The 25774-nt window shown below is 41.1% G+C and overlaps 1 long non-coding RNA gene across 2 annotated transcripts; it reads left to right on the top strand.

The window, feature by feature from the left end:
* The first annotated feature begins 1104 nt into the window (after positions 1–1104).
* LOC124995780 lies at positions 1105–24943 on the top strand. Of its 2 annotated transcripts, none has more exons than XR_007110751.1 (4): positions 1105–1185; positions 14859–15206; positions 18824–18889; positions 24586–24943. It is a non-coding gene; the product is annotated as an uncharacterized LOC124995780 (long non-coding RNA). The 2 variants fall into 2 exon arrangements; XR_007110752.1 differs by lacking the exon at positions 1105–1185 and adding an exon at positions 14059–14163.
* Positions 24944–25774: the final 831 nt, after the last annotated feature.

The following is a 25774-nucleotide window of genomic DNA, read 5'->3' on the forward strand; positions in this document are numbered from 1 at the left end:
AAAAGAGAAGAAGAATATTCCTAAAAATGTTGTATTATTTTCCCTTTATATATCTCAGCTGTACAGTAGCTATGCTATGCTACTGTACAGCTGAGATATTCACATAGTTCTCCACATTAAGACACTATACGTAAGGTATTCACGTATTCATTGCAAAAAAAAAAATGTCCCCAGTGTCATATTAAAAGGATAAAAACTAGAAGGAACTAAAATACTTTAGTCACACATTCATTGAATTCATACCTACATAATTTTGGGAGCATTTACATTAGACGAAGACCTTTAAAAGCACTTTTATCAAATAGTTATAATAATAAGACATAAAGCAGACAAAAAAAACTACACATGGCTCAATCTAAGATTCTATAAAACCCCGGGAACACACACATATATATATATATATTAAATACAGTATATATGTAGTTTTATGCCACATTTTAGGCCCATTTTTATAGATCTTCTGTTGAATTATGAATGTGAGTCAAAGGTTGTGTGAGTAAAGGATGTTTGTCTGCACTTTATTCTGCACACACAACGGAAACTTCAGTCTAAAAAGTACATTTAACGCATGTGTAATGCATGTAGCATATGAAAGTGGGGGAAAATGAAAGACGAAACTCATTAAGATGTTAAATTGAAGAGCAGTTAGGGTTTGCTTTTTTCTTTTCTCTTTTTTTTCTTTAGTTTGCAGTTGCAGCCAAAAAAAAAAAAACGTGTCTTTGAAGTGTAAAAAAAAAAAAAAAAAAAACTGTTAGTGAAAGGTGTTGAATCTTAAACCTCAAAGTGTTTAACTTTAGCTGTATAGTGAGACTCGCGGGCAGAGACAGGACTCGCTGGTTGGAGACAATGAAAGGAGACAAAAGCGAGGGAAGAGCTATTGTTGTCCATCACAGCCCGGATGGCACATGTAACCTGCACAGAGCTCTCTTTGATTCTCCCGTGTTTTCTAGGTATGCAGGGGGCCTTTCACTGAACACGTCTTGCAACATATGTAAGGGAGGGAGGTGCGGAGGGGAGGAAGCTGCTGTGGTTTGGTTGCCGTGGAAACCAGGTGAGAGCATGTGCTGTGTGTGTGCTCTGGCGGTGACATCACACATTCCATGACGTCGGCGCGGCAACAGTGAAAGGCAGAGAGGCGAGGGGGCAAAGCGACACCTCAGCGCCGCTCCACCTGACAGGGAAACTGTAAGTAGGGAAAACCCTGCTGTTCCCAATATTATCTATTTGTTCCTCACAAGGTCAGCGTGTTCCACACGACTGCAAAAGATATTTAATGATTTATTTAGAGAGAACAGTGCTTTGTACCAGAAGATTTGTGAAGGTTTACTGTATTTATGCACTGTGTGTTTGCACTTTATGTAGATTTTTACATTATTTACATCTTCTCTGCATATTTTCTTTTCTTTTTTCCTCTGTTCTTTTTTCATCGAGTTATTTACATGTCTATATATATATACAGATGACACGCACATACACACAAAGAAACAAACCAACAATAAAGTACATAAGGTTAAATTTAAATCAAGGAAATAGGGGATAAGTTATAGGGGCCATGCACGTGCGGATCAGCTTAGAGAACGTGTGCACTGGAGACGAGACACAAATTGACTTTAGTAAATAAAGTGACAGAATTCAGCAAAAACAAAGAGTTTTACATCTTTTTCTATTCTAAGTGATCAAATATGCTAATATTTTCACTGCATTACAATCTAAACCAGGGGTCTTCAATGTTTTTCAGGCCAAGGTTTATAAATATACATTATTATCATTGTTTTGCATTCAATATTAAGCTATTCAAATAATACACAGGTTCAAATTTCAAACATGTGCAACAGTAGGGTGGCTGTGCAACTGCCATAAACATACGTACCTTTACCTTTATCTTGTAGCTAAATGTAGAAGGTATAGTGAATCGTCAAAACATTTTGGCCTCAGTAGTTGGATGATGCACTGTTAACTACTCTTCCGCTAATATTACAGCGTGCTAATATGTTGCTGAGCAGCAGTGGGTCCTACTGTGCCCAGGAGGCTTATGGCTCTTATATATTGCTGAACAAGTGAAGTGTTGACTGAAAGATAACCATGATTTATCCCTTTACTAAAACATGTTGAATTTGTCTTAATGTGCATTTAAACAAAAAAAATATATGAAAAATGCCCAATCAACCAAAGATTTTGTGACCCCCCCCGAAGACCTATGATCTAAACCCATGAATGAATTAACGACCGATCCATCAGGGTTGATTCTGGAGACAGCAGCTGTGTAGAACGGTTTGTAGCTCTTCTAGCCTCTCAGCTAACTGTAACGCCGGTTTCCCAGAAGAGTCATTTTCTTTCACGCAGGCAGAGATCATATGTGAGTGTTGGCGGTCGACTGTGGTCTTTGCGATGTTCGTTGGCTGTAGCCTTCACGATGAGTTCAACTGCAACTTTCTGGCCCAGACACAAGGTATCAGCCTTTGAAGTCCGTTTGGTGTCAAAAGCGAGCCCCCCAAGTTTTGCAGGGTCTTTTCACCCATCCCTTTAATCTGGTTCTGGCCCACCATCTAACTGAAAGGACCCACTAACATCCACATAATGGTAGTGTGCCGTAATGTGCTGTAATGTGGCTTAATGTGCCGTCGTGCTTGAGTTTCCTCGGAAGAAATGTGTCAATGAAAGTCAGTCTCACACTTGTGTGGACAACCCACGGGGCTGGAAAGGTCAGACGGCAAGAAACCTCAGATAGAAATCAGCGAGGAAGTTTCCAAAATGGTTGTGTCTTTCTTTACTTTGAGTTAAAAACAAAAGCTGCTTTGTGTCGTTCTTTGTTTCTTTACAACGTGGACAGAGATTCGAGGGTTGGCTATACCCAAAGAGTCACAATAAGAAACACAACATCTACCATCTGAAGATGATGTTTTAATTAATTAAATCTGTTGGTCATTTATTGTACTTTATTGTACGCTGAGTTTTGTTTCAGACTTAACGTTTCCTTTCTCCAGTACATGGTAATGTTACCGTTAAGACTTTCCATTCTCATAACCTGTAAAACATACATCATATTGGATGATTCATACCATAAGCCTTCTAACCCCACAGCTCCTTCTTTATCACCTGCCTCCATCTTGCTTAACTGATACAGATAAAGCTGCCTGAAAAAGAACCAATTCCCACTTACCTGGCACTCAAACGTGGATTTTCAGTTTCCTGGGCTGTGGATGTGATTACACATAGATTGCAGGAACCTCTTCTAAACACTGGAAAGACTATTACAGGCTGCTATTCAGGTTCAGCTCTAACTCTCAGCAGGTTTTTTTTTTTCCCCCAAAGATGAACCTCTTAAGCTTCTTTTCACAAAGCTAACAAAACAGCAATAAGTCCTGTAATGAGCTGATGAATGGGTGGCCAATGGATCTACAGGAGGCTTTGGTGCTCTAATCTTGCTGCATTAAGGCTGGAGAATAGATGAGAAAATGAGTGATAAGAAAATGTATCAGGCAAGGGAATATGCCGCTATGACGCACTCTGAAAAGAGCCCACTGAGTAAATTAGAGAGCACACGTTAGCAACGTACAGCACATTTTATACGGGTCTATAATGTACCGAGTGTCCAAGAGGGTAATTGAATGAATCGGTGAGTAAATGAGCGAGGCTTGAGTTTTGTCACATTCCTCTTAAATTAATCCTTTCATCCTGATTTACATACATTCAAATGGACATTGTCATCAGAAAAACTAGAAAATCCATGCAAGTGATGACGGAGTGCAGGTGACTTGCCAACGCCAGCCCTCCTTTTTTTAGTTTGTATTAATCTCTATCTTCTGGCCCAGGGCCATGGCGGGAACATGTACTGGAGGACGGCCACGTGCCCTTTCTCAGCTGCCTCCTAATCCCCACCACCACCCACCCACCCACCCCATCCTCTCCCTCCAGCCACAGGCTCGTCCCGACCCCTCGGCCCTGCCTGTGCGGTCTGGCCAATCTTTTCCTCTGGTTCTCTCCTGCCCCCTAAAGCACGGAGAGCAGAATAAGCCGGTAATGACCTGAGCTGGTGGATGACTGAATGATTTCCCGAAGCGTCTTTGGAGCGAAGCCACTGGAAAATGCAATGTACAGGTTCATATTGATACCTTCCTAATGCATTAAGTATGCTACACACTGGACTTTACATTACAATAACATGTTTGACTGTAATCGTCCTCATTGTTGCGTCAACGCCATCAGATGATAGAAGGGGGAGAAATAGCGCTTGGCAATCAAATATTCCCATGTCGTCGCTTTGCTGGCGTGCTTCTTTGAACCTTTTCGATTCGCATGCATTCCTCTCGCAATAGGAGCTGTCACTTTGTGTGGACATTGTCCTTTCAGTGTGTGTGGCTATAGGGAGCGTCTGATGTCCACTGCGGGCCACTTGTCTGTGATGTGAATGGGAAGACAATGAGACCCCCAGTGGCTCCCTCTCTCTGTGACCCGCCTGGGGTCTGATTTGCCTTGGCAAGGGGGACTGAGGCCCAAAACAAAGCTGAAGGAGTCTCCAGTGAAGGGGTTCAGAGGTCAGCCCCAACGCCCAGCTAACAGCCCCGTCCTCTAGTTTGGGCTCCTAAATGGGGAAGAGACACAGAGGCGTAGAGACAATGGGATAAAAGGAACCTCCAAAACCATTAAATTCTGAGGAAGTGATGGCCGTGAATGATGACAGAGACTGAATAGGGACTCTTGAGGTGGGAGGTACGCTCCATTAATTACCATGGATGCTCCATTATGGCAGCCGTGGGAGGTGGTGATGAGGCTTCTCCGAACGAGGAGACAATTCCAGACTGATGCAGGAATCCTGGTCGGGCCCGCACAGACCCCCGCGATGAACCTCAGCGTAGGGGTGGGGGGGTGGGACAACGTGACACCACTCGGGCCCCTTCAGAGGTAGGACGAGTCAAATTACTGTTTGCGTAACGTCAAGCCTTTCATAGCTCCCCCAAAGGACACTTTGATTGATGGACTTTCCCTTTTACATAGAGTGTGGAAGAAGATGTGGTCATATAGTTCATGGCTTCAAAGCGTTCGGGATAATGGATCTGCTTGTGACTGGCTTCAGCTCGACATTGTCTAACTTTTCTAAAAGGAATCAGTGATGTAAATGATGATTTATTCATTGATCTCTGTCGGCGTCAGACATAAAGGACAACTCATTAAACTACATTTACTACAACAGACGAGTCAACTGAACATGTTGCTGTGAAGCATAGTGTTCTTCCTCCATACATTGAACCAATCCCTGGTGAAGGATTTGTTCGGGCGTCCACATTAAGATTATGTCACCAGCATATGTTGGCATTAAGAGTACTTACAGCTCTCTCAGGTTAAATCATTAAATCCCTCTTATAGGCTGTTATAGGACTTATTACTTCTTGACCGTAATTACTGGCTATCAGACGTTCTCACGTATGTTTAATAAAAACGCACCATACGTAGCCTAAGCTTAAAACACAGGTTATGAAATGTTTTGCTTGGCCTATAAAATAACTGGGACTTTTATGTGATTGATTAATGAGCATAAATGTGTAGAAACAAGCAACGGACGCAGTTTTCCAACACTTCTCAGTCCAACCCTGTAAACTGAAAGCTCATTTTCTTCCTGAAACACTTCACGTAACTCCCTCCACCTCCCACATCCTTTACTTGGACCTGATCGTGCAGCTGTGATGTAAAAAAAAAATAAAACCTTTCCTGCCTGGATCGCCAGATTTCGCAGTTTTACCGAACCTTGCTGGGAACACTGGTAAAGTTTTGTCACAGCAAGATGCCAGTTTCTAAAAATGTCTCCCGTGTGAAAACTCCCAGTTTTAGTTGTGTTATGTTCATTATGTACCTGGCGCATTTATGCTTACAAAGGTATGTTTATCCATAGGCGTCTCAGACTACATCTCCTACATTGTCTATTCACATTTCTTTAGGTTTCTTTAAATGTTACTTGCCAGTGAGTCTGTGTAAATGTAAAGTTTATTCTGTGGCCTTAGGAGCCGTGCAGTAAATACCTGAAACAACATTCTTAGCTAAACCTGCTAGCGTGTTAAATCCACTCTTTATGCAAAGATATCTTAAAAATGTCAAGTCGTTGCTCCACAGGTCATGTATAACACAGGCGCAGTTTCCAAAGGGAATTACTCCGACAACGCGTCTGCTCCTTCACACAGTCAGAATCAATCCCAACAATTACAAGCAGCCGCTGATTTCCCTGCACATATTTCCATTTACAGCCACTGGGTTTTCCCCTCATCTGACTGGCAAGGCACCAGACTCCGTGTTTTTCCTCCACGTAGTCTGTGTATATTATCTGTACATTCAAATGTAACTCCAGATTCATGTTAAAACACAGAAGCATGTCTAGACTGCAATTATGTAGCCACAAATAGCTTGATTTAAGGAAGCCGGCCAGATGTTTTACAGTAAGAGTCCTTAAAAGCAACACTTCACAGCTGGCTGTGACTGCTCAACAGTGCTGTCAGGAGGGTTTCACTCTTTCTTTTTTTTTTCTTGCAGAAAAAAAATGCAATAGTCCAGCCAAAAATAGGCATTCCACGCAGTGAGGAATTGCTTGCAGGATGACATTCTATAGCAGTTCTCCGGAGCCACACGTGGCTCAAATCCTGGGGCGGCAAACTTTGAGCAGAGATAAGGAATGTGGCCTAGTGGTCGCCAGCAGAACGCATTTAGAACATACAGGGGCGAATGTGTGGACCAGGGTCAACAAAACAACCCAGCAGAAGCTACATGCAGGTCAAAGCCACTTCTGGTGCTCCTCTACTCTTTCTTCGGATGGCACTTTCAAGAGAGAGTGCTCGACAGACTGAAGTGCACTTACAGCATCTTTGAGGTTAAGTGCTCTACATATTATTGCCTCTCCTGCACAGAAATGAGATTCTGTGATACCTGCACATTTCTAGATTTAAAGCCTTGATTAGCAGGAGAATATCAATAGCTTTCTTCCAGCGTTTGTTCAAAGAGGAGCGGAAACGGAGAGCGGTGCATCCACTGGCATGAGGATTTATCTGATCAAAGTAACAGCTCTAAAACCTTTCGCCAGGGGAGCGCTTGCTCTCTGCAGATGGAGATCCCGACTGCTGACAGAGCTGAATAGCTCAGAGTGGGACTGATGGGGCTTGAATCAGCTGGACTAGCTGTAAGAATGCTAATATGCTAATGTTAATATGTTAATCACAATTCCCATATCGGTGCAGGGATTTAACCTCGGTAATGAGCATTTTAACAAGGGTCAGGTTAAACAGGGGATCTGTATTAAAGATAAACACGTCTGACTCAAAGGTACGGTGATAAGCAGTAGCCAGAAAGTAGTATAAAAAGATATAAATGTATTGAAACTAATGTAGAGTCACAGAATTATGATTATTGCAAAGACGTACACAAAGACTTCACAAAATACTTTTTGCGAGATATGTTTTTGTCGTGATGATACCTCAGTATCTCAGTTCGTTAGCTTAGCATAAAGACCAAACAACCACACCAAACTAAAGGATAAGAAGTCCAACTGCCAGTACGTCTTTGTGTTTAATAAGTTCAAAAACCTAAAATACGACAGTAGCAGAGAAAACTGCTAATTCAGAACTAGACAACGAACAAGCCTTTGTTTAAAAATGTGAAATTATTTATTTAAACACGATGTTCCAGTGGATGGATGCAGTTATATTGAAATTTATATGTATATTTTCCTTTTTTTTTTTTTTTTTCTTAGGGAAATTCCATCCATATCAAAAACAGAAGTCTGTTTTTCTAAAGATGGTCCCCTACAGAGAATGCTGCCTGTTTGATGTTCTGTATTTGTTAATTTAATTGTGAATTTGCTTTTGTGTCCAGTGCTCCGCAGCATGCATAATTTAATTTTCTATCCCTAATAACTTCCACCACCGCACCCCACCCATGACTGGTGCCGTGGCCCTGGAACGGGTGAATTAGACTTTCTTTTGATTCGGCTGTAATTAAAGGGGACTAATGGACAATTAGTCTGGTCTAATTTGCAGGACAGCGCTGGTCTTACAGTCACCTTTGAACCGCGGGGCTTGACACCAGCCTGACCCCCCCACCTGACTCAGACTATACGTCAGGGTCGGCGGGGTGGAAAGGTTGTCCGTGCTCACCAGGGCTTTGATTTCTCTAAGGCTTGTTTGCAGTGATTTGACAGACGTGCATTCATTTGTTTTGTTGTCACATTAAATGTTTAATGTAGCGTCAGTGACACCGGGTGACTCTACGAGACACAACTTTGAATCCTCCAGTGAATTATCAACCTCAACACGCTGTTTAAAGTCCTGAAGACTATCTAGAAATTATTCCTAAATTGATCCACGTTCATTTTCTTTTAAATTATGCAAAGCCCCCGATTAGATCCACCACTAGTGTGTGGAATTAACCTCCAGACTACGGAGCCTAAACTCTCTCTTCTCCGTGTGACACTTCCTCTGTCATAAATGTAGCACCAACGTGTGTTTGTGACAGAATTTATTTAAATTTCTTAATCAATAATCTTCAGCAATGATCCAGACGACAAAAGGGATCGCATGACTTAAATGGATACAAGTCAAATGTCCACAGACGCCCCTTTGTGTTAGCAATGAAAGCGCCCTCTCTAATAAAGGCGGCTCTTTGTCTTCATTAAGAAAATCTGACCTAATTGTGTAGCCATTGTCTTGGCCACTTCATTAAGGTCTTCATGTCAGCTCGATGTCAAAATTAAATTGTAACATTTTAACTAATTAAATTGACCGTTTTGTTAAAACCGAGTGCATTTAACTCAACTTTTACATGAAATTTTTTGTCTTCAACAAAAACCTAAACAAACACAGTCTCCAAAGGATCGTTATAACTTGCTCGTTAGATTTTATATTTAAAAAAAATAAAACATTTTAAACTAAATATTTAATTTTAATGGTGATTTAAATCATTTCAGTCTATTAAACATATACGTTGATGTATGCAAATGTCATCAGATGTTCAGTGTTTACGGTCAGAGCACACAAGCACAAAGCAAGTCGTCTGGAAGCAAATGAGCATTGAACAGCAATTGAAGTAATCAGCTTCCCCCAGACACAGATTGTTGTGGGCGCTGGTTTAAAATGCTTTTGAGGGAAACGGCTTCAATTAAAAACAGCTCTAATGAGGTTTTTAGGGATAGTGGCATCATTATCTTGTTGGGATATCTGTTTTGAATAAATTATTATTGGTGTTAACAATGAGGTGTATTTTAGGAGCTGGTTTTGGATATCAGACATGTGGCAGGAAGTGTAGAGATAATATAGAGTAGGTAACCACACACACATATATATGTATACACATATAAGTACTATACGTTTACATTATCCTGTATGCGTGGCTGGCAAGAGTTTCACGTTGAATTGTGTCTATATTTATGTCTGTTGTTGAGCGTTGCAGCACACCAACTCTTGACATGTGGCTTACTGTGAAGTCAGAGCCTGTAAAATTGAAATTCACATGATGAGACAACATGAGCCATATCATGCTGGACCAGCCACGTAGTTATTAGCTGCTTGCATCCTGACAAAAGGAAAACTACAGAGAAGGGCGACTGTGCGAGGAGAAAGTCTGACACAAGCTGTAAAAAACGGACACATGCTGTTGCTCAGAGGGCGAGAATTTATTTACATTGATGTGCTTTTGTTGGATTTCTTTCTTCTTTTTTTTTGAGTTATGTCGTGTTCTGAGAAAATGGTAAGATACCACATCTGGACAGCAGCAGCAGCAGCAACAAGACAGACTCATCTGTTTCTCTAGATTAGCAGACAGGTCAAGTGTACCAGCAGAGGGAAGACATTTCTTTGAAATTAAAGAGGATGAAGGATCCTACTTGTACAGCCTTGATTTACGTGTAGTCAGCAACTCTCAAGGGTGCAGTGATGTAACAGGATGGATATGCACCTTAAGGTCCTGCAGGCCATGAAAACAGCTAATACAAACACAGACAGATGCTTAAAACAACAGTAAAAACTGTCACTGGAATGGCAAAATGAATCTTAATAAATCTAGTTCAGTAGCAGGTAATTGTTGCACAACGCTAGAATAAAACAAATGCAATAAAGTGGTGAAAGTTTTGGCATCTGTGTTAATGTTTTGCATTGAAATGATAATTAACAGTGTGAGAGAGCAGTCATCTGCAGGTTCGCTAGTGGAGGAAGATGGCTCAGCCTATTGACATGTATTAAACATGTATCTCCTATATCTTTACTTGTACTCTTCTAACTAGCTTACCAGGTTAGTAACTGCCATCAGCTACTACCTTAGCATTTGTTTTCATGTGTTTCCATCAAATTATCATTGTGGGACAGCAGGCAACTTGACAGCGAACAGGGGAGTGTTATATCAGCCTCAAAGCTAGCTCTAAAGATAACTTCGGCTAACGTAAGTTAAACATTAAACATGTCTCTATATTTATTCTTGAGTTCAATCTTGATAGTTCAGTGTAATATTCCACAAAAGCACACATATTCCCATTCAGCCCAGTTAGCTTCTCTGTTCACTAGCTCTGTGTGTTGGAATGATCTGCTAGGCTAACCATTAGATAGCATTAGCTAATTCCCCTGGCAGCTACTTTATTATCTATAAGTAGCTATGATGCTATTTAGCTTAACCAGTTAGACTTAATTGATTCTTCTGCAACTACAATCCACAGTGAAATCATTTATTTAAATATTTTTAATATATGACTGTTTATATTGATTAATTTATTAACTTTTAGGCTAAAGTCAGTCAGAACGACAAAACAGCTTACTTGCAAACTAAATTTGCAAACTTCCAAATTATTATTATTTTTTGTTTGTTTTTTACTGAGGATTTCATATTGTTATATGCTAATTTCTTAATTAGATGTTTAGACAGACGTCATCACATGAGAGGTGCTTCATCCTTCATCAAAATAGTAGTTTAACTGTTTTAATAAACAGGAAAAGTAAAAGCAGACATTTTGTTTTTGTATGTTGTTTCCTGTCCTAAAATGGAAGCCAGTGTGTGAAACAATTTTTTTCCCCAATTTCACTATGCTCCCTGGCTTTGCATAGTAGCATTCATCCATGCCACTATAGCTTTTGCGTGTTCAGTTTGAACAGCAGGGCTTAGATCCTATGTAATGTGAGTTCTGAGAAGCAGCTAGTGTGTGTGGACTGACAGCTGATTGCGCTATGGTTTAATCTTGTTAGGGATTTTCAAAAGTGCTGCGTCCACTCAGATGTGGAGATAGGAGCGCCACGCAGCCTTTGTGTGCAAAATTTTAACGCTCCCAGAAAGGGGGACAAAGGGCCCCCCTCAGTGATGTCATTTCACTGTCAGCAACCAGGGCCTCGCTGGAGGAGAGGGGCCAGGACAGGACATACTGTGACCATCACTCCCCTGCACAATCCATCACGGACCTCGCCGCCTCTCCCTGACCCCTTCTGAACCAACGGACCAACCGCTGCTGTGAAGTTCAAGATCAAAATCTGAGCGACCCGCACATAAATTGTAAATATGCGTCATCTGACTTGGCAAAATATGCCAAAAGAAACTGAAATACCAACCAGCGATGCACACATGTCATATTTCTTCCGATACACGTCACTCCGTCAAACTTCCAGTCGCACTGAATAACCATCAGAGTCCTGGAAGTGCAGCTGCCCGTTGAAATATGTTCCTTGAACTATATTCGTCAGGGCAGTGTCTTATCTGCACACACAAGTGACTGTTCATCCACACGTGACACATGCTGCATGATACTTGTGTTGAGTAATCGTGTGCACGTCAGCATGTTGGGAACCAATTGTGTCTTATCTGCCTGCTAAGACCAATTGTGTCTTGCGGCGTAGCTTTTGATTTCCAAAAATACATCAATCAGCCATAACATTAAAACCAGTGAAGTGAATAATTCCATTAAGATGTAAAGTTCCTCTGAGAGGACTGGGTCCTAGCATTTATGTGCATGTTACCTCGACGTGCACCACCACCTGGACATTGTTGCGGATCAACCACTTTTACTAAGTTCAGACAAGCTGCAGTTTTCAGAGATGCTCCGACTCCAGACGTTTAGCAGTGAATTTGTTTGTTGTGCATTTTTCATGCTTTTAACAAATCAACTTTGAGGACAAACTGTCCACTTGTTGCTTGATATATTACAGCCACTGACAGATTCGATGATAACGAGATAATAAGTGTGATTCGCGTGGTCAGCGATTATGGTAGGTGGTCATAATGTAATGGCTGACAGGTGTATGGTACTCTCATTAGTGCTGTTAATAGGTGTAATTAGTGGCAGTGGAGATGTTCTCATACACATGTTTATCACTACCCTTTAATGACCTTTGACACGACTTAACCTGAGCAGAACATGTGACACAAATTGAGTCTTGGCCTCTCGGAACGTTTGTGTCTTTTTTTACTTGTAATGTGAGTTGTGTGAGGAATTGTTGAGCCAGCTTTACATTCCACAAAAACAGCTTCATAAATCTCAGCTGTTGTGTGTGTGTGTGTGTGAGAGAGAGAGAGAGAGAGAGGGGGAACACAGACAGATGTGTCCTAACTTAGCAAACTACACTGCACAGCAACTCCTGTTTCCAAGAAGCCGTGTGTCACTAAGTTCCCCCCCATTTTTAGAGAACGAATCTGGAGACGCACTATTGGCTTGTGTTACAGCGCATAACGCACACACACACACACAAATATACTGGGATATGCTTGTGTCGCCTACAAGCAGACATCTTACACCTGGTTTCAGATGTACAGTAGCATACACACATCCAAGGATCTGTGGGTATTTATGGACATGAGTCATGTATGTTCATCAGAAGTGCCATCCCCACCCATTCACCCCACACACACACACACACACACACACACACACACACACACACACACACACACTGTGTTTGCCGTCAAAAAAAACCTGTCAGCCCCCGTGGTGTTCCATTTAAGTCAGTCTTTTTCTCCCCACTGTAAATCATTTTGCGGCACATCAGCAGGTCTAACAGAGCAGAGACACTTAAACAAGCTACCGGTGCTGTGAAAATACGGCGTTTGATGGATGAAAGACAAACATACCTTGGGGCCAAGGGGCTTGAGTTGTGAATGGCGCTGGTATGTTCGACGGGCAGCTTCCTCCTGTGAAGATCAGCAGGATATGGGGAACTTTGACTCACTGCTGTTGACCTACAAGTCTCTTAGAATGACCAGTTTTAACGCTTTTATATAACTTTTGTCGCATTGTTCCATCAGTCTCATTTCTGAAGACGTCTACAAACATGTAACGTTTTGTGAAAAATTTTTCAGTCAGGACATTGTGAATACCACTAGAGGGCACTATTCATATGAGTTCTTCTTGAAGATGGTGAACTCAACCTCCTTATAAGGCAACCCGTGTCAATGCAACCACTGAGACTAAATGGTTTGCTTATAGCGGTGATGCACATTTTCCGCCATGAGGTAAACTTTGACTATTTTTAACACCCATGCTGATGCCACTGGACTAGAAGTCACTGGTATGATTTCATTTTTTAAAAATAGACTTCACAAACTATGTGTCCAGTTAAAGCAACTGCGCTATGCTAACTAGCATACTAACTGAGTATGTGAGTGGGTTTTCTCAAAGAGCTTTTAAGTCCCTTTTATGGAAGAGTATTTGGGCCATCCGTGAGAGGCAGATTTTTTTTTTCATCATGCACTTCAAGAAAAATGTTGAAATTTCGAGGAGAAAAAAGCACTAGCATGCTTCCCATCAGTTGGCTAGTGTCCACACAGTTAACTTGCCAGGATCAGCAATTAGGGCCTCATCAGAGGAGAGGGGAGGACAAACTGAAAAAGGTGAGTTTGTGATTACAACCTGGAAAGTTGTACACAAGCATTAGCTTTAGCTTAGCATAGATGCTGTAATGTAGTGTTTCCAATTAGCCAGTCGTTGGCAAAAGTGATAAACTCAAGAATTTTCCTAATTACTTCTGTACATTCATATAGAGTACAATGATTTGGGACTATATTCCTGCAAAGCACTACGCCGCACCTGAAAATTCCCAACTTCCGTCAACACACCAGCGTGACTGGTCTAAGCTAAAGCTAATAGCTGCGCTGCCGGATTAGGACATTGCCTGGACCGATTTAAAAACACTCTTTCTCACTTATCCAACTCTGAGGAATATGGTGAGTGACTAAATTTCACACAGCTAGCTGTCTACAAGTCACCCAGGCTAAATGTTAAGCTAACGTTACGCCAGGGTACCTTCATGGCAGAAATGAAAACGCACTAAGGAAGTTGCTTTGAATATGGTATCACTACTATTAACTCATTATGCGGCATTTGTTACGTCAGTGAGCACACCACAACTCTGACCAGTTTCCACTTATGAAGGTGTGTGAAGATCAGAAAAAGGGTAGTTTCATTTTGAACACGATAAACATAACTTCACTTAAAAAAGTGAAGAAGTCCTCGAAGTCAACACCTGCTGTGAAGTATGAGACCAAATCAGCCACCAAAACTATTACATGATCACAATTAACCTATATTGGTCTACAGAAAGTCACATGCCAACAATTTGTTGGTGCAGGCTAATTTTAGCAGTTAGCTTACATGGTACATTAGCACCAACTTAGATCCACATAGCTTATTGAGGAGGGACCTGTCCCTAAAATAGAAAATATTCAAGTGTAAGAAAAACTATTTAAGAATGCCAAAGACAAACTGGTTAAATGATCTCAAGCAAAATTATGTCAAAGGTTTAAAAGTGGTCCGAATGTATTTTAATGTAGTGTTAGGAGAAGTGTCTTATATTTAAGATGAAAGGAATTATCTGTTACGTTATCTAACACATGGTTGACCTGGTTGTATGACTTCACAGCCAAACCATCATGGAAACCTCCTCTGCTTTAGCTGAGAGGCTGCACAAGGCTGCCGTGACGTGGGCGGACAGACAGATGCTTTGACCACCTGCAGTGTAGTGTTGGCGGATGACTTCACGGCAGACTTTAATGTGAAATCCATTGACGGCAGATACAGGCTCAGCTGGCAGACTGTTGGAAAAAAAAAAACAACCTATAAGTAAGAGAAGAGAGTGGGAGAGAGAGCATAGCGCTGGAATTTCTTGTTCTGATATTTTAGTGAAGAAAGGAAAGTGAGGTCCCAGGTGCATCATAACAGGAAGGTGTTCGGTCTGTGGTTGGGGACCACGTAGAGCTTATGTCTGGAGGTGAGTTTTACTATTTTAAAACAGTTTTCCACAAGGTACTAGTGTGCTTTTAATAATGAAAAAGACTTCTCTTCGGGCATCTGGACTGAATGATTACATCGAAGTTGAACTCAAAGCCTTTATTGACTGCAAAGTGACTGATGTATTGAGACAGGCATTATGCAGAGGCTTCTGTTTGCAATAAGTGCCTTTCATTTATATGAGAAACGAGGGCCTTTTGAAGTGGAAAAAACACCACCTCTGCAATGTGTTCATTAAAAAAGTTATAATGCTTTTTTTCCTGAAAGTTCATCATCGGGGTACTGAGTCACATCAATTTTAAGCAGGCCCCCTATACTGCGCATTTACCCTCTACAAAGAGCTCCAATAAGGACGCAGCACACATTTTCCCATAAATACCTGAATTTGGCCAGTTAATGATGCCTGCACAAATGGCCCCCAACCAAACTAAATAGCCCCGATTGCCGGTTAATTTATAGAAGACAAGCTCCATACTGAGATCAAAGGAGTCGCTCTCACTTGTAGCACCTTCGCTGCAATGAATTTGCTGACCCCACAACCTCGTGCATTTTTCTATAAGGGGCATGAGAGGCCGAGAAAGAGCAGCCCTGAGCAAAAAAAAAAAAAAAAAGGGTAAGGGGGGCGACTTACATGAGGTTTGGGTTTGTATGATGCATGTGCAGCCCAATAAATCAGCTTGTTAGGAAATTTTCTGTACACACACGGTAGCTGAGAGAATATGAACGTGAAAGCCAGATCTCCTGAACCAGAAGTAGCTGCAGGGAACAGAAACACACATGACTGACAGATGTGTGGGCGTCATGTCCGTCCTTGGTAAACATGTTGCGCTACAAGAACACAATCCTGAAATGCCTCATGAGCTATGCCGCATGCATGATTGCACTCTAACGCTTTCTAAGCATCTCCTTTCTGAATTTTTTTTTTTATTAGGACTATCCTTGAGTCAAGGTGAAGCTTGAGTTTCATTACAAGGAAGCTTTAACGACTACGTTAAGGGCTTGGAATTCCCACAACCTGAACATATGAGGAGGATTTAGCTGGGCTCTTTTGTTCCCGACTTGAAACGGCACATTGTTAACCATGGCCCGCGGCCACAGTGGCCACGGCAGCAGGTTAGGATCAGCAGCTACCGCTCGCACACTGTTTATTTTACAGTTGATTGTTGTTCTAGTGCGCTGATGATAGATATTTGGATTTAACATTTGGAAAAATACGGGGCTATTAAGTTATGGCGTCCTGCAAATGCTTTGCCTGTATTAAACTTCTGGACGGGAATAAATCCTCCACAGCAGATGTAGGCTAAGTTTAGTCATATGTTAGAGACAGTAAGGTTTCTGTTGAAATTAAAATGTGCACATGATAACAAGTTAAACCCAATTCATAACAGAAGTCTGCTGTTTTGAGTCTGCAGACAAGGAAGCAAAGGAGGTGCTCAATGTTTTTGTAGTTTCTGCTCAAACACACGACTACAGGTAGCTAGTAGCTTCCTAAGTGTTCATTTAGCTTGAATTAACGTAAAATACTCAACTTAAAATTTAGTCCAATACCACAACAATTTTTCCACTACTGTGTCCAAAAATGAATGTGATGAATGCTTGTAAAGTGAACTTATGACACCTCACGAATTTAATTTATCTAGGCAAAATCTTAATCCATAAACATCACACAAAGCAAACATACTAATTAGCTCGATGTCTGTACTCAACCAATCTGAAAACACCACAAATGAATGGTGGATTTATTATTATTTTTTATTTGCCAGTTCTGGAAAAAAATAATCTTTGTATAAATTTATTGACAGTGATTGGTACATGTGCAAATCTTTTGTGTGACCAGGTTTGTAAAAGCACAAATACCCTGTGTCCCCAAAGTCTTTTATCAGTGTCAATAAAGACAAACCGTCACGTGCACTGGCCTCTCGCTGGTTAAATAATAAAAAAAAAAGAAAAAAGCACTAAAAGCTTCCTTCTGTGTAGCAACAGCCAGTCTGCAGTTTGATTTGATGTGGGTGAATGTGTCAGGGTCACAGTCAGGAGGTCTCCACCCCGCTGGCGATGGACCCCATTTTCATGGAAGACCCCCCTCTGTGTTATTGAGACATGCTAGTCATCTCCATTATGGAGTGTAATTAGGTTGTTGTGCTTATTAACTCCTATTATCAGAGGAGGCCCGAGATGTCTAGATGCGGCTGGTGGTACGGACGGGGGTTTGCAGATGGCTGCAAATTTGTGTTGGCATCTCGTTCCAAGATTGGCAGGAAGACACAGCTCAGTGAACACTGACAACCTCTCTTGTCTTCGTGAAGCATCGTTAAAGCATCACTGGTTTTGATCAATTCTACTGGTATTATTGTCTCCAAAGCCCAAAATGTATCGCTTTCTATTTATAAATGCTCAACACTTTATCACTTTACCGTATTTATCTAGATTTGTTCGACGATGAGACTGACAAAACTGACTGCTGCTTCAGTTGTGGTACACCATTTTGTTATTTTGCCTTAGTGGTACTTTCATAGACATTTTCTGATTATTACGCTTATTTTTACTTACATGCAAGAGATGTCAGATAACATTGGGGGGAGAAAATGTGAATTCATAAACCTTTTGCATTAAATGATAGATTTCTGTGGCCGCAGTTGACTATTCAGTGGTATCAAGTGTCTAAAAGATTAAATATTTCCATAATGCAACTTGTTAGCATGTATATTAACCTGAACAGATGTTAAACTTATATTTTTAGAAAATACCCACGTTAATGTTTAGCAAATGAAAAGAAGTGTGATCAAATGAGTCACACCTTTCAGACCCATTCCTGCTCTCAGTTCATATATATTAAGAGATGTAGAGGTTCGTATTCAGCTGCATGAGACTAATAATTCCCCCGTTTTATTCAGTGCGTCCCCAGTCCGTACCAAGGTGGTCCAGACATCTGGCCAGCTTCCCTTTTTAAGAGGAAACATAAAGAATAAGTGGGGATGTGGAGCTTACGGTTCAGGCCGGAGTCTGAGTTTGCTCATTTCTAGCTGGGAAGGTTTAAATTAACTTGCTCGTGTCTGAACTGAAATGATCTGCTTAATGTGTGAGGTGTTTTTAATGGGGCTCATTAACTCACTGATGCGTCTGATCAGTAAGATGCGGGAATTTACAAGAAGCAAACATTATTGCCTTAACATTAGCTGCTTTTTAATTAGCTAATAGCTGTACATAATGAATCCTCAGCCGATTGCCCTCGCTAATTCACTTAAAAGCTTAAAATTACTTTGCCTTTGGAACATATTACATTTCCGTGGCTGAGATAAACTCACAGATGCAGTTGGGAAACCTATTGACCCAGCACGCTTGTAGTTGGCACCAGACGTGCCGTAATGCTGTGACACTTAATGTCAGCAAGTTTCAATGGAAATTTGCTTGTCACTTGGTCAAAGATCAGGGTCAACTATAGCAACGCGAAGGTAGAAGCCAGTGGAAATTTGAATGCGGATCTCCTTCCTCGCTGTAGAGCTCCAGACAAAGGTCATGGACCACAGCCAGACCTGAATGATACAGTATGCTCCTCATTCCTCTCAGATGCAGCTTGTTCTTATTGACTTTGTGCAGGAAGACCTCCACCGGATCCTGGTGCTGACCTCCGTGGAAGCTGAAGAATGAAGAGTTGGTTGGCAGGTGAGGAGATACATGAATCCTGGTGGTTGAACTCGGAGTCCTTCCTTTTTGGCTTTGAGCCCAAGCCACGAATGGGAATGTGCAATCATAACATTCTCTTCTCGAGAGTAGTAACCTGAAACATGCCCCTTATAGACCCGTGGTATAATTTATTTGTCTTTGCTAGAAATGGTAAGGATGAGTTGACAGCGTTTGAGTTCCAATCCAGGAGCGACATTTTTAAACTCAACCTATATTTAATAAGACAGACTGTTCCTGGAAGGTATCCCTACAGTTATTTTTTTTTTTACATCTCAGCAAGAACTGGAAGCAGACAATATCAGCTGTGCACGAACACTAGACCAAAACTGGTTACAGCATTGACTGGGAATAGGTCCAAGTAGTGGATTAGAAGCAGTCGGTCACTGAAAAGGCAACACAGAGGACATCCAAATCCAATGTTCAAGATCATCCCAAAGAATTACGTCCAGACTGAATGATTCCACATATATCATGTTCCATATGATTGGTTGATGTGTCACTGCAACAGAGGAGCGACAAAAACAAGTTGGAGCTCAACTTTCATGTCGCGAGGCATGTCCCACGCCCACCTGTCATTTCATATTGTCACTGCTAGTTTGAACGCACCATAAGGTCAACTGCAAATTCAGCTTCACAGTGAAGTGAAATTCAAGCTGCACTCGAACACATCACAAAGACCACTGCACATCATCCAGCTGCCACACAGGTTCCGAGCCGGTGTGAAAGAAAATGACTCTGCAGCAGGTGGCAGTAGACTAGACGGAAAGCGAGAATAGCTACTGTTAGCTGGGAGGCAAAAAAGTTAAACTTAGGCAAATGTTCAAACAAGAATAGCTCCTGGTTCACTAGGCTAAATCAAGTCGAACCACCAATCATAGTGATCTCTTGGCCACTATGACAGGAATCTAACTAGCACCAGACACAACCTAAGAACTATGGCCTAATTCACGCTGATGGTTCAACACTAGCTCTGTTACAGTTAAAACTGAAATTTCTGAAATTTTGATAAACTATTATATCGATACGTCTGGAAAAACCACCTCACAAGAGCGTAGAAGTGTTTTAGGGAGGTTTTTCGAAATGCAAGTGTTTCCATGACCAGCTTTTTATTCTGATATTTGGGTTTTGCGCATTTCTAGGGGTAATGGAAACGCAGCAACAGATGATTCATGTGCTTAGTCAGCCACGACCTTAAGATTTAAAAATACATAACTGGTATTAGAAATAGAATAAATAAAAGACAGAGTTATTATAGACGAAGAGTCAAAATCTACATAGGCTCTGACTGCTTAATGAGCAGTGAGTTTAAAACGTTTTATCAAGTTCACAAGACAAAAAGGAAGCTCTCTGCAAGATAGATTGTGTTTGGTTTTGTGGTTGCTTTCGTTATTCCTCAGTTTGGTGATATTTCACACTCTCGTGAAGTTTACAAGGCACAACGAAAGGCAAATATTCATCTCACATGTTAGTTTAACATTTGTATTCCGAATCCTTTAAGAAGTGCTAATGAATTACACAGCAGAACACATTGATCAACAACGTTTTCTTCTCTGCTTCCCATTTGGTTTTCCTGCTGGATGAAACAGACATCTAGGATTTGTCAATAGCAAATGTGATTCTCAAACCGAAGGCCTGACGGGATTGGCGGTGGCTGCTCAGATGTCTGCGTATGTGTATGTATGTAGCTGTGAGAGCTCCCTGTTGGCCTGCAGAAGGAGATTGATTGTGACATCAATGCAAAATGCCGTTTAGAACAGAAGGAGTCGAGGTTAAAAGACTCGTGCCACAGTGGGGGTTGGCGCTCGACAATAAGCCGTCTCCAGACAGCAAAGAGATGGAGACGCTGCCTTTTGACATTACTTATCTGTCATTTACCAAGGATGTCCCAAGAGGTTCAAACCATGGATGGAAACGTGAGCTGGAATTTCTGTTTGAATTTCACCAAGTCAAACCATAGTTGCTTTTTGTTGGAACATGTATTCCATCAATATTACTCAACGGGAAATACATAGAATTAAAATGTGACAGAGACTGTATAAACTGCAGCTGTATACCGTATAAAGTTCATCAGTGACCTTACTTCATGATGCAAACAGGAAGGAGGATTTAAATGTCCTAAAAGATAGCTTATTGGATCTGATTGCATCCAGGGTAAGAATGAAAAAATGTTGCAACAACGCTGCAAACATAAGGTCATCGAGCTAGATTTATGCTTCTGCATCCAATCTACGACATACATCTGTTGCGCACCCCTCCAGAAATGTAACTGCAGATTGCAAAGCCCTTGATTCGTCCAAAATGCATTTCACGACACACATTTCACGACAAGCACAGAAAATCCACCCTTCATCTCTACCCCAGTCAGTCCAGGGGTCCAAGTAGTGGATCAGGAGCAGGTGTTGGCTGAAGAAACACAAACAACCTAACGCTAAAGATCATCTCTAGAAAGGATATTCGACTGAAAGACTTCACACCTCTGTTGTTAATCCCAAAGTAGTAATGACCTTATGACCCTTTCTCTTTTTCCACCATAACTATTTCCTCAACTACACCTCGAGGTTGCACCTTAAACTTGAGAGTGAAACCAAAATGGTTGCTTTCAGCTATGAGGCTAAAAATAAAAACACAACCATTGTACAGAGCTGCCTTCTCCTGAGTAATGTTGAATAGTTGGTCTACAGTTTATTCATTCTAGATCATAGGTCTTCAACAAGGGGTCCACGCCCCCTAGGTGGTCTGCGGAGGTACTGCAGCGGGGTCGCAAAATCTTTGGTTGATTAGACATTTTTTATATATTTTTTTTAATTTCTCCCCACATTTTCCCATATATCTTAGCATTGCAAAAAATTATAATAATAACGTATATTTTTATATATTATATAGTTTCATATAGAACACAGATAGTAGGTAGGAGTCCCTACTTAATCTCTCCATTAGTTTGGGCGTCCTCGGCTTGAAAAACGTTGAAGACCCGTCCAACATGAGCTGCTTATTCCCGTTAATAATTCTCAAAGTCATTGTTTGAAGTTCCTAAGAAAACTCAACAAGAAATCCCCACTGCCTGATAGAGTTTTAGCTGCAAAATTGCCGACACACCAGCGCACAAGTAGAAATGTTCACTATGGCGTTCGTCGAGCTTTAGCACGTGCTCCGCTACTCATTAGCTCAAAGGCTTCAAGTGCCCTTAAATAGCCCTTAATTTACAGCTTCAATGCTTTCACAGCATTTCAAAGAAAAAATGGTCGTCAGTGCTCAAACTCCTGCCAACTGGCTGGAGGATTATATTCATAAATTCTACTTTTGATCTCACATTCATGACTTTTTCCAGTCTGCTGCTTCAGCCTCTTTGAATCATCTTAAATTAAAATGGTAAAATGATTTCAGTGAGAAACATCACAGACTCTGGACTTCTGAAACCCTTTCCTACACGTGTAGCAAGGTTGTAGACGGACCTGACAGTTTTTTGGCACATACAGTATTGATCTGGATCTCTCTTGAGTCCCGGAGGTGACCTTCGTTACTTGCCATTTATTGATTGTTGGGACAATAATGACCCGCTTTCTTTTCACGCAAAGAAATGATTACTAAGTCAATAAGATGAATCAACGCATTTTATTTCCATTTTTGAGGTCTTCTTCGGTAGTGGTTTAACAGCACTGAACTGTAGAATTAAGACCACCAGCTGTTTATGTTTCGATTATCCAACTTTTAATATTGGCATAAACTTCCTGCATTAAGTAGAAGATTTTCTGGAGTTAAATTTCTGGGATTGAAATTTGGATTCACATGCAGTGCAAGTGTATTTTTGTATTATTTTTTTGCTTGTGAGTGTATGTTTCTGTGTGTTAGATGTGTAATCACTCTCCTCTACACTCACTACCAGCAGCCCATTACAGAGAAAAGCCCCAGAGGGGGGGTAGATATTAGATAAAATGGGTCTAAAGCTTCAGGCCCATCTTTTACCTTACTTTCCCCTGCACCCCTTTAGCCCCACTGAGCAAATAGACATTAGCAAAAAAATAAGAGAGACTCCAATAAGGGACCCAAAAACTGGAAAAAAAAAAAAAAAAACACCAGCGGGCACTTAAAGCATCCTCATCCTCGGCCCAGACGGCCGCATCAAACGAGCAGAGCGGATGATTCGGCCTCTCCGTGAAGTCTCACTACTGTACTCTGTCTCTCCCCGTGCCCCCGCATCGCTGAGCATCTTATGTGGTAGCTGCCCATTGACCTGAGCAGGCTCGTAAATCACTTCCACGGGAGAGGGGTTCTTCTGAAGGTAACAGGGTCACAAAATGGACTTTTTCACAGCTTTTCTTCGGTGCGTTAAATCTCTTTAATCCCAAAAATTATGTGCTGACTCAACGTAAAAATTTGGTGTAACAATTTGCATGGACGCTCAGCTTAGCTAGTATTGAGTACATGCCACACAGGACCTCTCTAGCTTTCTAGGCCAACTCAGTTACTTTAGTATGACCAACATGATTTGCCTTCTCCTCTACAAGCTTAGTTAAGTTAAACTAATTTAATTTTAAAGCAGCAAATTTCTCCTTCTAGTTATTCTAACTTATTTATTGTTCATGCAAATTGTTACCTTAATAGTACACAACTTTTCAACAGATATTTCTGCCTTAACTCAGCACAGAGGTGTATCGTACTAAAAAAATGAGTTGGGACTGTTTATTTATTTCCATTTAGACCAACGTGTTAAATTAAGACAATCAACTCATTATAGTGTGTGCACAGTGCACAGCAGAGATTTGTCACGGCATTGAAAATACGTAACCCGGAAATGAAAAGGTTTGATGATGCTCGACAGTGCAGCTTTAACTTCAGCCACTAAAATGACTGATTTGTTCAGGACATCCTTATATTTCAGTTGCAGGTGTGTGTGTGCTTGTGTAGATTAGTACATTTAGTTCAAACATATTCAAACTCCTGACGACATCTGTGTGTCTGAAGAAACCAGCTGATTAGCAAGTCACACCAGAGGGAAATATGAGGTTGCATTTCAGGGTCAGCCACCTCATAAAGTGAACTACACACATAGTAGAAGAAGCAGCGATGGTGAGGAGATGGGCTGCAGGGAGCTGGAAGCCTGAATGCTCTGTCTGCCACCTCCAGAAGGAACAAACTGTACAAGGAAACTTTTCTTGAGCTTGTCAGATGTGATCTATTTCTCGTCATTACGAAGTGGTTGCTGTTGAGCTGGAACACGTGCCCCCCCCCCCCCCCAAACCACAGTGAATCACTCTCAACTTAATAATCTTCACATGCATACGAATCTGTAGGAAAGGAAGTTTACTTGTAGCTTTTTAAAGTTGAAATACTTTTGTGCAGTCCACGTGGAGAACAAAAGAGAAAACGAGCTAACACACGCCAGGAAAGATTTATTTTCGGGTGCTTGTTAAATGTCTTTGTAGTGGTTTTAAATAGTTAATTAAGTGTAAAATATCCGGTTGCAGATGTGAGCTCTCAACTCTTGGCCCCAATATCTGTTATCAGTTATCCTGAAATCTGCCGGCTGCATCAGAAGCCCAGAAACACGAGCAACAGGACAAGTGTTGTTGCGTTAAACAAACACTACAAATCAAAGTTGAGTTTTTTTATTTTCAGTACCCCAGAAATGCAGTGACACATTAACCACTCAATCTATATGTGTTTGTTCGTTTCAGTGAAACGGATGTGCAACACTTCAACGCCGTCTCCCCGACATCGTTCCTGGCCGCACTTTTGGCTGTTTTGCAGCCTTCGTCGCTCATAGTGTGAACACAATTTCTCAGATGATATATAAAACCCCCGCAGCCCGCTCAGAAACTACTGAGGATGGAAATAAAAGAAAGATGAAACTTTTTGTCAGGTTTGAGAATGTGTGAAGATCAGTGATGAGTAGTTTTAGTCATTTGATCAAACATCGTGCTGATGTGGAAATCCGGAGACATGTACCGCTTGGAGATGAAAAGAAAAAAGAAAAAACATTTACGTTTTCATTTATTTTGACACATTTATTCATATTTAAACTGCTGTGTCTGTAATGACAATACTACCGTAATAATTGTAGTCTGGGCGCAACATTTTTGTTCTCATTCCTAAAGCTAAAAGTGAGGACATTTTTGGGGACGGCTTTAGCCAGGGGACAGGTCATCCAAAACAGGAACTGTCCCCATAAATCATGACCAGACATCTGGTCACCCTAAAAAAACATCTCAAACAATCAACGCAGCACCTTTTTTTTTCTGGCGCAAGTCCTCTCGTTCTGCCGCTTTGCTTTTTTTTTCGGACCTTTCCATCTTCACCACGCCTTGCAGTGACGCAGTGTGTTTAGAAGCGCTATTTTGAAAAAAGGTCCTGTCTGAAACAGTTGTGTAATCAAATACGCCGGTAAATTAAAAATGCATATCATCATGGAGAAAAAATAGGATATGAGCCGGTATATCGCCCAGCCCTAGGTGAAGATGATTTCATTTCAGAGTAAAACGAGACATTAAACTGCATACATTTCAATTAAAAAAGAAAGAAAGAAAGAAAGAAAGAAAGAAAGAAAGGATTATTCTAAAACTTTTGTTAGTGTATTTATATGTATAATATTCTGACAACTATCTATATTTTGGATGTGAGTTTACTAAAGGACGACAAACTTACGACAGAAGTTTTTAGAGGGTACATTGGGTAACACGGCCACTGGGTCACTTAATCTCATCATTATTAATGAAGAAAGTGATAACTTTAGCTTGGCGGCTCACACCAGTCACTTTGATGCTGGCGCCCACGTACAGTATTACCCAGGGTGCCCAGCAGAAGGTCAAAGCCTGTGAAGAAGGCAGGTCTGAAATATGCCTGTGTTCAGCCTAATGACCCACAGCA

The sequence above is a fragment of the Mugil cephalus genome, chromosome 18 (assembly GCF_022458985.1).
Source record: "Mugil cephalus isolate CIBA_MC_2020 chromosome 18, CIBA_Mcephalus_1.1, whole genome shotgun sequence".
In the NCBI taxonomy this organism is placed as follows: Eukaryota; Metazoa; Chordata; class Actinopteri; order Mugiliformes; family Mugilidae; genus Mugil; species Mugil cephalus.